The sequence below is a fragment of the Cyprinus carpio genome, chromosome B18 (genome assembly GCF_018340385.1).
Source record: "Cyprinus carpio isolate SPL01 chromosome B18, ASM1834038v1, whole genome shotgun sequence".
Classification (NCBI taxonomy): domain Eukaryota; kingdom Metazoa; phylum Chordata; class Actinopteri; order Cypriniformes; family Cyprinidae; genus Cyprinus; species Cyprinus carpio.
The window spans coordinates 18,097,375-18,113,459 of record NC_056614.1 but is presented as its reverse complement, the minus strand read 5'-3'; the positions used below and the strand labels follow the sequence as shown (position 1 = coordinate 18,113,459).

The 16,085-nt window shown below is 36.7% G+C and overlaps 1 long non-coding RNA gene across 2 annotated transcripts in view; it reads left to right on the top strand.

The window, feature by feature from the left end:
• The window catches only part of LOC109109507, a 41,339-nt gene that overhangs the window by 8,079 nt on the left and 17,175 nt on the right, over nt 1-16,085 (top strand). For both annotated transcript variants that reach the window (XR_006157115.1, XR_006157116.1), the window contains exon 2: nt 14,869-15,092. This is a non-coding gene — a long non-coding RNA (uncharacterized LOC109109507). The remainder of the gene's footprint in view (nt 1-14,868; nt 15,093-16,085) is intronic.

Here is a 16,085-nt window from a genome sequence, read left to right as displayed (position 1 = left end):
TATTATTATTTATTTATTGTGTTATTTATAATTTATTTTATCAAGCAATTTTGATTTATTTGCCAATACAAGATATTTAATTGTACACTCTCATTTTGCCTATTCTTCCAGTTAGATTCAAGTTTTCAATTTAATTCAAGTTTATTTGTATAGCGCTTTTTACGATACAAATCATTGCAAAGCAACTTTACAGAAAATTAAGTTTCTACAATATTTAGTAGTAGCTTATCAGTGATGACTGTCAGTTTATTGTTTATACGGCAGAAATGTTCGGAAAAATCAATAAAAGACGTAAACAAACAGACGATTAACACTATTAACAGCAATTATGCAATCAAACTTATAGCAAAATGTGGTAGATCATCTTTGCTATCATCTACTGCTCACTTAAAGTTGATCGTGCATTGATTATAATTCTGGCCATTACTGTTAGTTCTTTCCATGTTAAAATTCTAGAAAAAATTGAATTAAAGACTAAAATAATTTTATATGTGATTAATTTGTTTAAATTAATATTGTATTTATTGATTTTTATTATTGGTCTTTTATAGTTATGTAGTTATTATATATTATAGTTACTGGTATCACCCATTATCATGGTGCCTCTTTGTTGACAACGAGTGTTATTTGTTTTAGTGCCCTAACAAGACTTGTGTGTGGAGTGACCATTTACCATTAAGAGATCTTAGGACCCTGTATGTGTTCTTCTTTATCGGTGCTCAGTCCAAGCCTCAGATAACTGATTTCTTTTTCACCCCTTCTGCCCGTGAACAGAGGGTCCCGGACATTAGCTGTCTAGTTGCGGTGACACCGACTTCTCCATTCTCACACGTGCCAGTACAATCCGTCCCATCTCTCACATACCTTGGTCCCCGCAGCCATTGAAGATGATGAAAACTTCACTAGTGACATTTAGTAACCTTTTCCACCAAGAGACAGGGGGATGGAGATCTGAAAGACTGAGAGGGGGAGTGAGGGAGGGGCTGACATCTATACGTGGCATTCTTCTTTGTGTCACTTCGCCACATGTCCTCTCCTCCTTCCCTTTTTTTCAGCCCACCTCAGTCCTTGGCACTGGCCATTATAAGCTGTATTGTGCGGAAGCTCTGTCCTCAGTAATAGCAGCTTGTGTTTGCCTGCCAGTGTGAACATGAAAGCCGTTTAGAGAGGGGTAATGTCCTTAAATATGCCACAGAACATCGCTACAGAACATCATGAACATCTCTCATAAGAGTCTGTTGACTATTATGAAGAAAAAATTGCTAGTAGTCTTGTCAAATAAGGCAGGCCTGATGTTGTCCTGGGTCCTGTAATGAGGGGGGCCTACTAAGGTGGCAGTGTTATACCCATTCACTAGGGTAAACTAAAGTTTTACTAGAGTATACTAGTAAAACCCATGAACTGGGATAAAAGAGTGAGCAAATAAAACTTATTGTGCCATGTGTAGTCTGTAGCAAAAAATCTAAAGTGTTTGAGTAAATGTAACTAATTACTGTACTTGTATCTTTATACTATACTGTATCTTTTTGGATACTCCATAATGACACATTATATTTGTATGGCACCTAGCTTTTTCTGCTGCAAAAGACATGATATCTCCAAATACAGGGCACTGAAAGTTCTATATCTAATGCATTTTGCCCTTACTCACCCAAACATGTCAACAAGACTACTTTACATGATTGCGGGTTCCTTAGAATGTAGTTGTGAATCACAGGTGTTTTATACATGGAATGAGGACATGACTACAGCCAGCAATGAGGAAGAGGGTGTGTTTTTTCTTGTTAGGCTTTTTTGCCCCCTGTGTATATATAGCACTAGGGCCCAATCATACACCCGGCATAATGCGGCGCAAGTGTTTTTACTAGTTTTAGCCTGATGCAGTTCTCATTTTCCTGTCCTGCGCCACATTGTTTAAATAGCAAATGCATTTGCACCCATGGGTGTGCTGGTCTAAAAAGGTGTATTTAGGCGTATTGTTGGCACGTTGCTATTTTGAGGAACTGAAAATAGACTGCACCATAGACCAACTCAAACCTGGTCTAAAGTCTGGAACAATATTTTTTCTTTGTTATTTAAATAAAGAGCAAGTAATAAACACCCACATACAGGTGCACAATGTGCGTACACTTTCCTTATTTACCAAAAAAAAAGGAATCCACACAACAAAAAAAAATTTTTTAAAAATGAAAAATTACATTCTGCCATGTAAATAGCGAACCTGCCATGGCGTGAGCGCAACTGGCTTTTAAAGGGGATGGAAGATGAGACTCTGATTGGTTTATTGCAAGTTATGCCCAAAAAACACCCATCACTCATTAAGAGAATAAGGACCATTTTCCCATCATTAAACTAGCAAAAGTGGATTCGGACACACCCTGAGTGCACCTGCGCTGTGCGCTTTAGACCATGCTCTTAGATCATTAAAACATATCCCTAGTGTTTTTTTTAGATCCTTGTGAGTTGTTGAATGTAATGGTTATGTGTTTGCCCGTCATTCTGTTCTTTGTTCCCCGTGGTTTTTGGTTTTCCATTAAATACCTGTACATAGATCCTTGCCTCTGCCTGTTTTCCCCAGCTTCTTCACAACATTACAGTTTTTAACTGGCATGTCTTTTTGACTAGTGAATCTTTGAGCCTATATTTACTTTAAGTAAAATACTTAAGTACTGTTAAAATCAGATACTCTTAAGACTTTTACTCAAGTTGCTCTTTAAAATTTGACACTTAAAACTTATAGTAGAAAAATTCACACTAAAAAGAACCTTAACTTTACAAAAAATATTTTATCACCACTATTTTTTAGCTGTAGCTCTTTTTTAGATGGGTAAATGCAGTAATTTTAACATTTACAGGCACTGTAAATTTACAGACACTCAGTGATTTCATTAATGTCCAAAATAGAAATGCTAGTATTTTCCGAGCACCTCATGAAAAAAAGGCAGAACTCCCTATTAATTGATTTATTGATAAACATTAGGTTCATATATTAATTCATGTCTGAATCTCTTGCCAGCAGGACCTCATTTTGAAAAAAACTGGACCAGTCTTAACTTTTAAAAACAGATTTAATTTTGTATTTTCTATTTAAAAGAAAATATGGCTTCACCATAATAAAGCTCATTCATTTGGAAAAATTTGGGGGCAAAGGAGTTCTGTGACAAATTCCAGATATTTAACCCTTTATGGTCAGTCGTGAACATGAACATATTCGAGCATGGCATTGAGGAAGAACATTAGAAACACAACAAATATCTTGCAGACTTGTTGGTGGAAGTAATACAAAGTGCAAATTGTGGGTCAGGTACAATTTGCAGAGTTTCAAAGTTTTGCACTTAGATGCTTTTATCCAAAGTGACAGGGTATGATAATGTTCTGGAAAGTGATTTTGTGCCTCTCAGAGATGATACCACAAAGCGATACTGCCCCACTGGAGGGGATGAATGATTTGGATGGGAATTAAATGACCAAAAGACAATGATTTTTGTCTAAAAACAAATCACTGATACCACCTATAAATGATGATGTTAAATATTTGTGCATATCCCCATGTGAAATAATGACCATCCAAATAGATATGCATTTCTATAACCTGACTCAGTAAAATGTCACAAATGAGTGTATTACCCATTGGAGTTCTCTTTCCTCGGGCTAGTGTGAGAGTGAGTGTCCTGTTTTCATTTATAATATATGGAAAAAGATTCTGTGCTCCTGGGACAGGAAGTGAGTAATGGCACAGAGGGCATCGAACTGAATACTCAGAACCACAAGCTCAAAGAGATGGTCCTCTTTGCCCTCTCACTGTCAGTCTCTTTCACTCAATCACACACACACTTGCACACACACTGACTATTAGCAGATTAGTCAGCTGTTTTATCTGATAAAGGAACCCTATCGTGGCATGTCACAGAGAGGAGGAGAGCACAGACTTGAGCTGTGGAGGGAAACGATTTCTCAGGCACTCAACAGCAGCTCTGCTTCCTCTGTCACACCATCACTGTTCTCCCTCATTCTACCCTAGATTTTTCCATCCCTCCTTCCACAGTGGTTTCAGAGCAAGGTGATAAGATTTCCCAGCTATTCTCCTACCATGTTGCCCTTTTCAGCAATTTTGTGCAAGTAGCATGAATCTTAAGGTTTAAAATCCCGTGATATTAGCTCCTGGAGACCTTTCAGCTCTAGCTCAGTGATTTGATTTTTATGTCATAAATTGTATGGACATGTAAATCTGGTGCCTGTTGGTACCAGCAGGTGATGGAGGGCTGCAACCTAATTAGAGAGAAAAGGACAATCTGGAGATTTTGCTGTTTTAGACTCTAGGTGTTCATTTGAAGTGCTATGTAAGTGTTTAAATTTTTTGCTCTTGTTGCGTGATATTAGGAGTAGCATATTTGGGCAATTGGTCACTCGAGATTACCGTTCATATCTATGTAAATCTGCTGAATTGTATGCCCAGAAAGTATCATATTGAAATATTTCTGTTGATTGATTAAAAAAAAAAAACTTAAAATTAAAAATGGATTACAACTATTCTAAGTGTTTACTTGGAAAATCCTTAATTTAAGATAATTTAATAAAAATATTACAAATTAAAGAGTAGTAAATCTTTGAAATAGTGCCCTTAAAAAGTCAATACAGTATGTTCTATGTAAAGTATGTGCAGTATGTCACTGACCTACACAGCAGTCCATTTTGCATCCATCCACTGATCTATGTAAATGAATGGATTGCTCATTGCGTTCTTAACTGCCATCAGGTGGTGAAGCCACCGGAAGTGTTCGAACCGCCATCTTACTATTCCCTAACGGAAGAGAGCACCATTGACCGACAGCCAAAACACTGACCTAAAATCACCCGATTTGAAGCCTATCAGTCACACAGGATTAGTTTTTATGTTATGTGTATGTAAACAAATTTTTACTTCAGATGTTATCTGCAATGTTTACAGTCTTTTTGGGCAGGATAAGCTATTGAAATCATTAAGGTAGGTGTGTCTGCTTCACACTGCTGACAGGTAACGTAACTGATCCAACACAAAATATATTTCTTTATGCACGTACAGTAATTATGCAGGAATTGTTAAACATAAACGTACATCTGGTATTAGTATCCAAAATCGATTTGAATATTCAGTGAATAATAAAATACAAGCCTCTGTTACTATATTGCTCTATGATGTATTGTAAATTCAAAGCTTACCATGCATAATCTTGTCTTTAAGTCCGTACCATATGTAGTCACCATATTTTCTCTGAATAAGCTGAGATGTGTATATTTTTAATGTCCTGATTGAGCATCATCTATTTCAGACTCTCCAAGATCACGCAACTATGACGTTTTACTAGCATTACCATTTCCATGTAAAATGTTGTTAAATTAATAATTAATTTAACTAACATTTAAATCATTGTCTTGCTTCAAAATGCTGTTAACGTAATCATTGTTGAAACATTTTCAGTTAGCCTACTGTATTAATAAAAACTATAACAAAATTACATAAATGGTGAATAACTGTACAAGGCAAATTAAGGTACAGTATATGTGTATAAAAAGCATACATCTTTATTCAGATTTCAGAATGAGCACTTTATCAGTTGTTATACATGTGTTGAGGATCTCGTCCGTCTGATATTCATGTTCATCTGATATTAGTTACTATATTGTATATGAATACAACTTTTTAAAAAGCAGGGGAAATTCCCAACCTTAAACAAATAACTGTTTACATACTTGGGATGTTTTTTATTGTAAGACTATACAGGGATACTTCAGATATAAAAACGCTGACTTGTTAGGTGATGTTTTCTCATTAAAATCGTTTGATTTCCTATTAATTCAATAGAATGTTTAGGAATACTAGGGAATACAAATATGGCGGTGCAGTGGCTTGACTTTTATGACGTCATGAGCAATTCAGTTCTCTATTATAAATCAGTGGTTCTATTTAATTGTTGAACTATTTACATGTGTAACTTAATATTTTTGGCGGTTTAATTTCATCTGTGCCAGGTGGGGTTCGATGGACCCTTTTCACAAGACTGTGATGACACGTTTAACGGTCATCAGCATCATAAACCCTTTAAAGTTTTACATATTTGTATTTTTTTTTAATGTATGTACATTTATAGCACTATTCTTTGTATTACAGTATATCACATTTGCATCAAATTACAAAAAAAAACAGTTAATGCAATGCAAGGGTGTTTCTAATGCGAGGTCTTTGGGAGTGATGGTAAATTTCACATTGTTCTCTCATCTGACTGCCATTTTTAGTCTCTCTCAATTTTTTTCCTTTTATTGAAAGTTATGAAAACACCATCATGGAGTTTTTCTTTTGCTATTTGAGCAAATGGGAATGCAAACAATATATGGCACTTTCCCATTCACTGCTGTTCAAGTTAACCCAACTATGACGACTTCCGCTGCTGAGAAACCCGGAATTTTGAAAAAGGTCCAATAATTGCATTTAGTTTATTTACTTCCTTAGCACAAGTTTGTGCACTCTCAGGGCTGGATTGCGGCAGGAAGGGCATTGGCTGTGCCAAATTGGCTGTGTGGATCACTTTGCTGTGGTGACCCCTGATAAAAGGGAGCAAGCCGAAGGAGAGAGAGAGTTAATTTTATTTCCTTTACAATGAATCACATTAAATTGAAGTGTTAAACTGATAGCATGTAATGTAATTTACCTTATAGTGTCACATTTTGATGTAAATTCTAAAAACGTTAATTAAAAATGTAAAATAACTAAACAAAATAGAAGACCTTAGCTTAAAAAAAAATCTAAATAAATAACACTAGGAAATAAAATAAGGAAAAAGTCCTAGAAAGAAACGTACTCTCTATTTTGGGGAACATTTTCTAAATGTTTATTTTTAAATTCTAATTGGTTTGGTTGCTCATAACTGAGGTTCAGTTTTCTTTAAAAGTGCAAGCCCACATATTTTAAATGCTCACTGCTAGATCTACAGTGCAAAATATTAATATTTGTGCCAGATGAACTGAGAAACAGGGCAAAAGCTTTGCAACCATCTAGACGTAGCAATGGGTTCAATAGGCTACAGTGTCTTTATTAGTTGAAATGTTGAATGTGAACTGAATTTCACTTGAACAGTAAGAAAAAGAAGTTAGGTGACAAGCACATTCACAATCTGAAAATGAAAAAGCTTCTTCTATACTTTAAAGCTTTGGCTTTTCTGACTGTTTGAGCTTATACTTACAATTAAGAATCATTTCTGTCACAGAAGGTTTGCCTAATACACACAATATTTTACAGTTAATTTGACTTGCTGTTTGTGTGCATGTATTTACCCTGTTCAGTATGTGACTTTTTGCTCTGTATTTAGTGTAAGTTATGTCCTCATGGCAGAACGGCACAAGCTGTTTCCCCTGTCTGAGTGTTTTGGCCATGCTTGAGCACTGCTGCTCTGCTTGTTTCTTTAATAATCATTTTTAATGAGCTCTTCCTTATGCTATTCCCCTCTGCGGGCAGCTCAATTAATGCCTCGTTCCATATCTCCACATCTCGAGTGCAGGGAGCCCCCCCAGAGTACACCCCTCCCACCACACACACCGATCCACTGCACAGACTTCCTTCTTTCCTCTCCTAGGGTCAGATAATATGCTGTTTTTTGAAATTATGCCCTATCTAATGTAAGCTCTCCAGGTAAAAGCGATGTGGTTTGTTTTTTAAAGGTGTCAGGAACATGCTGTTTAAGTGCAGGGAAAATGGGAATGAAAATGCCACTAGGTGGGTCACTGTGTTTGCAGTAAACAGTTCAAATAGAGTATTTGATATGCACTTGGAGTTGTCAGAGGACATTATAAATTCTCTTTAGGACTATAAACTTTTCCACCCAGGACAAAAAATGATATTTAAAGTTTTAAAAACCTTTAGTAAATACTTATTTTACTTTGAAATGTCATTTAGGGCCAGTTTTACTAACAGCTTGAGCCAGCGCAAATCGTCTTTTGGCGTTAAAATAGTACTGTCGGGTTTTACTAAAGACGCACAGTGGCGAATTAGCACTGAAAAGGTGTGGACACAGTTATTTTTGCACCTGACCTTATTGAATGCATTTAATGCATTTGTAGGAGTTTCCCTTTCAGATGCAAAATTTGTTGGAGGAGAGTATTCAAATAAAACACGCAACACTTTTTACTAACATTTGCGCTCGTCAAATTACTGGCAATTGCGTTATTATTAAATGTCCAAAAAAAATCATCCCTGCGTCTCAATGTTCATGCTATCCATCCTAAATAGTATGTGAGATTAGAATAAGTGTGTCCCAAAGCATAGTATGTTGAAAAGAGTATGCCAAAAGTTGCCGGATGGTCTACTATTTCAGGTCAATTCTTGAAGTGTGGATCCATGCACACTCTAATGGCTAAAATTGCCCACAATCCATTGCGCTTTGGCAAAGGATTCAGTCCGGTTAAAAAAAACTACAAATTTGGCGGATGCGTGCGTTTATGTTAGACCATTAGGTAGAGAGGTTTACAAGTTTACAGGGGTTTGAGTTACTAATAATCGACATTTAACCTGGTAAAAAATATTTATTTATTGTTATCCGTGTTATATTTCATCTGCAACAGCAATGTGAACTTTTATAAACATTCATTTGATCTTAACTTTTAAATGCATCATTATGCAAAAAAAAAAAGACCCACGACTGGCATATCAACTAGCTACTTCTTTTCTCTCCAGTACGGTAGGAAGCTAAATTAAATGAAATGTGGAGGATGTTAACTGTGACAAGATGATTGACAGGCCAGTTTACAGTGACAGGGTGCATGTAACAAGTGCGACAGAGCAGTCCTTTAAAGACGCAATTGTGTGACGTGATAGTATGCCCCAAAGCTTGTCGACTCTTCTACTACACACTCAAAAGTGTGTACTTTTTCTTCACCAAAAGAGTAAATACTTTAAGGGCATAGTATAAGTAGGCACACTGAGACGCAGGGTGTCTTATTTTGCACTTGAAATGGTTGCAATTATTGTTGCTAGGAGGAGGCACCACAAAGAACAGAAAGCATGTGGTAGAAGGGAGAGGATTTTTTCCACACATATTCATTTATTTTGAATGCCAGAAGAGCAAATTGTCCGAACATATCGTTTGCCAAGACATGTGATTTTTAAGTTGATTCAGGAAATAAAAGACGACATGTAATACCAGGTCTACCAAAAACTTTTAGCAAACCTTAATTTTTTGTCCTCCGGTTCTTTTCAACATACTGTGGCTTATATTCTTTATTTGCGACAACGCTAATTTGTGCTGTGCTTTGTATACTGCGTTGGTCGATATGTAAATGAGATGTTGCATCTGTGTTTAAATTATGCATTGTTAGTAAATCACCCACAAAAATTTCCCCTCTCATCGGTGCTGATTTGGAATTGCGTTCTTGCGCTAATTGGCCGTTAAGTAAAACTGGCCCTTAATTTGAAAAGTTTTACTTGTTCTGAGGTTTTACAGTCAGATTTTAAAAAATCACCCTTTTACATATTTTACATTGTTGGTAAATCATTGATATTAAAATAAAATGGTTAATTTTAAGACAGTTCTCCAAGATCTACTTGCGAATGCTGTTTCGGCAACTTTAAGTACTAAGTTCATTGAAGTGGATTAGATTTTTGTGTGTGTGGATTAAATGCATGCAAATAAAAATGTTAGACTGTCTAATGAAGTCATTTTGATGGAACTGTCCTTCGAGTTAGAGACTCAGTAATGCCTGTTGCCATGGCATCCATTACCTTCTATCTGTTTGCTTGCATTTCAATGTCAGCTCTATTGATTGGCGCTCTATTGTCTGTGGCCCTGAAGATGGAGGCTGTGCCGTTCTGAAAAAAGTATAGACGGATTAAGAGATCGTGGGCCCTGGGCACAAAAACTGTTGAATTGTATTATTTATTTTTCTTTTAAACTTTTCTTTTTATTGTGCCACGCAGTATGGGTCTGTGCCATTTTCAGTTTCTCTGTAGATAATGCTAACTAAATCAACATGCTTCTTTGACGCAGAAAAATTCCTTCAGTGCAAATTTATTGACAGGAATATCATTTAGTTTAATAATAAAAAAACTTTACATTATTTTAGCATAATGTAACCATGTGGTTGAATTCATGGTTTATTTAAATTTGAAATTCTGTATTTATTTATGTCCATTTATTCTTTAATTTGCTAAAATTAAATATACTTACTGTTTTATTTGATGTCAGATTATAGCAGTTGGATTGTGTCACAATGCTGGTAGTAGATTCTTTCTCTCCAAGGCTGTGGTGTTTCTGTGTTCTGTGGTCATGAGTCAATGTACTAACTGTTTTAGTGTAATGTCCTTTTCCCAGCAAATCTCTGATTACAATATCTCTCCCAGGCATTCTCACTGAGGTCTTGAGATGAGAAACTCGGCAATGGTTTGCTATAGTTTTTCCCTATGAAAGTTTTGCCAATCAATTTCTGAGTATACAGTATGCAGGCCTGACAGATCCCGCATCATTTCTCCATTTGACTGACAGCCCTTCTCATTTTCTCACGACGCTTGCACCCTGATCATGGACGGAATGAGTGAAAGAACTAGTGTAAGTCTCTTTATTGGGGTGTTTTGAGTATGCATGTGTGTGTGTGTTTGAGTATGCATGTTCCTTTGTAGATATAAAAAAGAAAATCCAATCTTTGAACAGCATATTCCTGTCTGTCTTCGCTGGGCGCTTTCCTTTAAAGTCTATATATTGGGGGGGGTTGAGCTGTGATATCTTGTCCTCTGTAAATCAGTTCTTATGTCAAGGGGCTGTCAATTTAATTCAATCTAAATATGTTTTCTTTTGTGGGCTGTCAGATGGGCAATGCTGCACAGAACCCAACCCTCCTGCCCTTTTTTAAGACAGTAATTTAATGAGAGACACAAGGCAGATCTGTGGGTTTGCCTGAAACGTCAAAGTTTTGGTTCACATGATTCCATCAAGACTATTGAAAATTACTGCTTAGAGCAATCTCTCTCACCCTCCTTCTTCCTATGTCACTTCACCCCATTCTCATCTCAAAGCACAGTCACAAAACTAAATTAGTGCCACACAAACAAGTGTTGAGCAATGATTATTCCTAATGAAGGGCGATTTACCTTTGCAGGGGTGCTAACATTTTTATAATTGACTTCTGATCAGCCGGATGCCGAGCAGCAGAGACAGATGTTGTGGCTTATTCTGGCTTGTCGCGGGGCTTGCCAACCATAATTTGGAACATTTCCTGCACCTGTGCTCTGTCCTCTCCAGTCACAGACATGTAAGTGTGTAATCCCAACTCAATGAAATCGCCATTGTCACCAAACTGAAAACAAAAGGTGCTTGTTGGTCAAGCAAGTCATGAGCAATTTGGAAGTTAATTTTAAAAAATAAACCTTAATTTTTAACCAGAAAAGCAGACTGCTGTCTCCACCGATAGCCTTGTGGGCAATGTGCTGACATAAAGTGCTGTTGTGCTACAGGCATCCCGAGTTCAAATCCCAGCTTGAGGACCTTCCCCAATCCCACCCCCCTCTCTCTTTCCCACTTCACTTCCTGTTTCATCAACACTGTCCTATAACAATAAAGACAAAAAATGCCAAAAATAAATCTAAAAGAAAAGCAGACAGCCTTTGAATGCTGCTTTGAGAAATTCTGGTTAGAAATTAGTAAAGGGATAGTTCACCCAAAAAAAGAAAATTCTGCACCTATTTACTGAACCTCATATAATTTCTTTCTTCTGTGTAACATAAATGAAGACATTTTGAAAAATGTTTCAATGGACAGTGGATGCCAATAGTAACTAAAACTGTACCAACATTCAAAATACCTTTTGGGATCAGCAGAAAAATAAAGTCATACAGGTTTGAAATTACATAATTCCATCATCATTTACTCAACCTTTTCAGTTTTGGATGAACAATTCCTTAAAGGCCGAAATCCTATGCAATACATCTCTTTGTAGTGGCATTCCAGGACATAATTACCCTACAGAAATCTATCTGTCCTCATGTGTGCAAGCTAACATTATGAATGCATTGCATATATCATCTCTGATTGATTGAATCTCATTTATTTAAAGACCAGTCCTCCAGAGAATGGCGTAAATGGAAGAGTTGGAGGTGTGGAATAGATTGAAAGGTGTAGAGGGATAATCTGTTCAGAGCTGCGTGGTCTTGGCCTTGTGTTCACACTCCTTCAGCACTGCATGATGGCTTTAGAGCGGATTCCTCCCTAGAGGGACTTTCATCTTTAATAACAGCAAGATATCCTGTAGAGACCGTTAACCAAGCTCATATACTGAATCAAAGGCAGGGAGTGAATTACAATGAATGAAGCTAATTTATAACTTAAGGAGAGTGTTCCTGAATGGGACAGAGCAGATTTTTTTGTTTACTTTCTTTTTTTCAATAAAAAAAGATACTTTAAGTGAAAAGCAAAACTGACCATTAGCTTATTGTAAGAAATGTAGTTTGTAGTGTTTGTGTGTGTGTTACTGGTCCCTTGGATGTATAGAAATCCCTCATTTCACCAATTAGGCGACCAATGCACTGCAGGGTTGGATATAAATAATGTACCCGTGTCATGAAGTCAGCCACTGTAACCTTTTTCTAGCTCTTTAAGACGTCATATTCAATGAAGCTGCATCTCCATCACTTAGCACAGAGTGAGAGAGAGGCTGGTGGGAGGGATTCGAAAGGAGACAGGCGGAATTGCACAGCCTCTTAGAAGGTCAAACCTGGAGATCAGGTCTATCAACTGCCTGCTTGTCATCTGTTGCCTATGAAGGAAAAATGAAGAGAAGAAAAGGGAAAGAGCGGAAAATATTGTAGTCCAACTGCAGCAGATGTTAGAAAGGACAAAAATGACAGATAATAAAGAAACGAGAGAGCGTAAAGTAACCAGTGCATCATTTCTCAACCAATGAAAAAAATATAGATATATTTTTCCTTCTTTTTTTTGGATGTGGACAGCCTGTGAAACCCACGCAGTTTGTATCCATTGCCCTTCATTATAAGTCAAAGGCTGTGCTTGCAAAAGAATACTGCTGAATAAAACTGGATGTAAATTAAACAGTTGGCATTATTCCACAATAAACATTTCAATAAGCAGCATTCTACATTGTCACATGACCTCATCACATTGCAATTATGTGGGTACCATTCTGTTATCATCATATAAAATATGTATATGTGTGTGTGTATGTGTGTGTATAAATTGGTAAATTGGTGTATAATAGCCTAATTAACCCTGTTGGTTGTATTGATGATGTTATATGTCATCTAAAATGACATATGGCCCACTAGACTTGTTTTTCAGCCCAGTTGAGGAAAATGTTGAGAGTTGCTGTACTAACTAAAGAGAGGACATAAAATGAGAAGGTTGTATCAAGTGGTGATTTTCTTGTTTATAGTGATTTGAGGTGACCTTTCAGTTGAACTTGGCAGTGGTTCTTTTGAAGCATTTTGGCAAAATGATTTTGGTGAAACATTCTATTTAGGTAATCTCATCAAAGGAAAAGAAACAAATTTGTCTTGTACCACCCCCAATCTAATCAAACCCAAAGTACAAAGACAAACATCTTTACTCATCTCTTTACAAGCTTGAGGCTTTAAACCATCATGCAGTTGTGTCGATTTAGTATGCAAGCAGATCTGAGAGCCATACCGCAATCATAATGTGGATCACATTTTTGATCATAGTAAACCATATCTCTGACAGGCTGGAATGACTTGGCCAGAAGAGGGAAAAGGAAAGCACCTATGAAGTTTTCTTTTTTTTTTTTTTTTTTTTTTTTTTTTTTTTTTTTTTAAGCTCAATAATACAATGATTTGCCTTATAATTTTCTTTTAGGCTTTGTTGGGCACCAGTAACCTTCAATTTTACATACATTAGAAGCTCTTACTGCAACCTTAAACAAGCATTGAACTTTACCAAACTCAAAACCAATTCAGAGGTCTTTCCACGTGCCACTCAAATTTATTTTGAAAGCAACTGTAACCAGGCCTATAAATGGAATATTTGCATTCTGCACTACCACTATATTTCTATTTGAATAGATTTTAAAATGTAATTAATTCCTGTAATGGCAAAGCTGAATTTTCATCAGTCATTACTCCTGTTTCAGTGTCACATGATAATTCAGAAACCATACTAATATTTCTCATGATTATAATAATTTTATACATTTTAATTCATTAAATGATTGTATTATTATTTGATTTATTATAATTTCTCATTATCATTGCTGAAAGCCATTGTGTTTCTAAATGTTTTTTGTAAATCATAGTTTTTTTTTTTATGATTCTTTGATTAATTGAAAGTTCAAAAGAACAGCGTTTATTTGAAATACAAATCTTTGTATTAATATTTGCAATAATGAGTATATTTTATTGCATATACTATTAGTCTAACTTTCATTTTGCCATTCCAGTGACAAAATATCCTTCAATATTATTTAATATTTATGGGTTATGTGGTTTTTGTGGGGCATTCTGTTAAATCATGTGAATGTCCAGAGTGCTTTTTCATTTCGCTCATAGTGTGAGTAGGACTATTTTTGCCAGTAAGCTTCACTTTTGCGTTTTGCTCTTGGAGTGAACAGGCATTTAGATAAATGGCAAGAGTGACCCAAAAACTGGAACTCCTGAGATCACAGTCAAGCTGTAAGAACAATGCACAGCAGGCTAACCCACAGAGACAGTCCCTCCAAGTGTACTATCAAATGCTTTGATTGAAGCACAGTGGCCAACTCATGCAACAAATGAGTAACAACTGGCAATCATATTTACTTCTGTGATCCAGTGTTTAGCATTGTCACAAACTACTCTTTACCTGTTGATATTATCAGAACTGAAAATGATTTTTTCTCCTATAGGTTTGTACCTGGTTGTGTTGCCGTTCAGGAGCATGCTTCTTAAATAAAACTGCAGTAAGCAAAACTGATGGGCGGATAATTTTTGAAGCGAATGGGGGAATTGAAACAACATGATTGCTGCATTCGCACCCCTTCAGGCAGGTTCCCCAGGGAGCGCGCTGTGTTACAGTCTTCCCCCATCCACTCCACAGTTCTGAGATGCACAGAGACGATAACACACTCTGGTAAGTGTGGTGGCCTTGATCTTTCTACCGCTACATATCTCTCTAGTCTCTGAGAGAAGACGGGGAGAAAAAGACCCTCTCATACATTCAGCTGTAATCTGTGATTTGGGCCGTACTATCCACCTCCATTATCACCTCCTCTCCCAAAGGAAGAGGGAGAATTGCATTTACCACTAACCTCACCTTGGCTGCAAGCAGTATCACATACACATATTGATAACATGCAAAGGCTTTGGGGGATAATTCATCTTTCAGTCATTTCAAATGGAATAGAGAAGGGAGATGGATATAACTTACGTAAGAGTTTATGATATAACGTGGCGTCCAGGGTTTCCCAGAATGCACTGCAGCTACTTTTTTAAGTTTAATGTACAAGTGCACACTTACATATAATAAACAGAGTAAAGGTTATGTGTTTTTGGCGTGCTGTCCGAGGGGAGTGCTCCGAGCTCGGAATTTTGGCACAAACCCAGAGGGTTTGGTATGACATTCTGATTGGTCAAACTTTCAATCCAGCTGTTAGATTTGTCCTAATATTTGCCATCGTTCATGGCAGTTTTCTTATGACAGAGCATTCTAGGTAAACTTGACACTGCTCTCATTACACCGTAGACTTGCTCTCTCTTGTTTTATACATAGGCAACTGGTAGCATCTAGCATTTTTGTAATCGATAGTGAAATAACTTCCTTATAAACATTACTGTAAAACTGTTAGGGGTCATAGAACGGTCAACGATGTCTGTCTAGAGCATGTTTACAAAAAAGGGGGGGAGAGTAGCTCAGTGGAATTTTTCTCAGCGGAAGCTGAAAGATGATATACAGGAAATATTTAAAAATAATTTTAATTCAAATCAATATTTCATGCCCTCATATTTACTTATTTGTTGAGTTGCCGCCTCTCTGAGTCGGAGTCCTGATAACCCTGCCAGGGTTTAATTAGCAAAAATGACCGTCTGGTTGTGCTATCAGTGAATATTCAAGTGTTTGAATGCC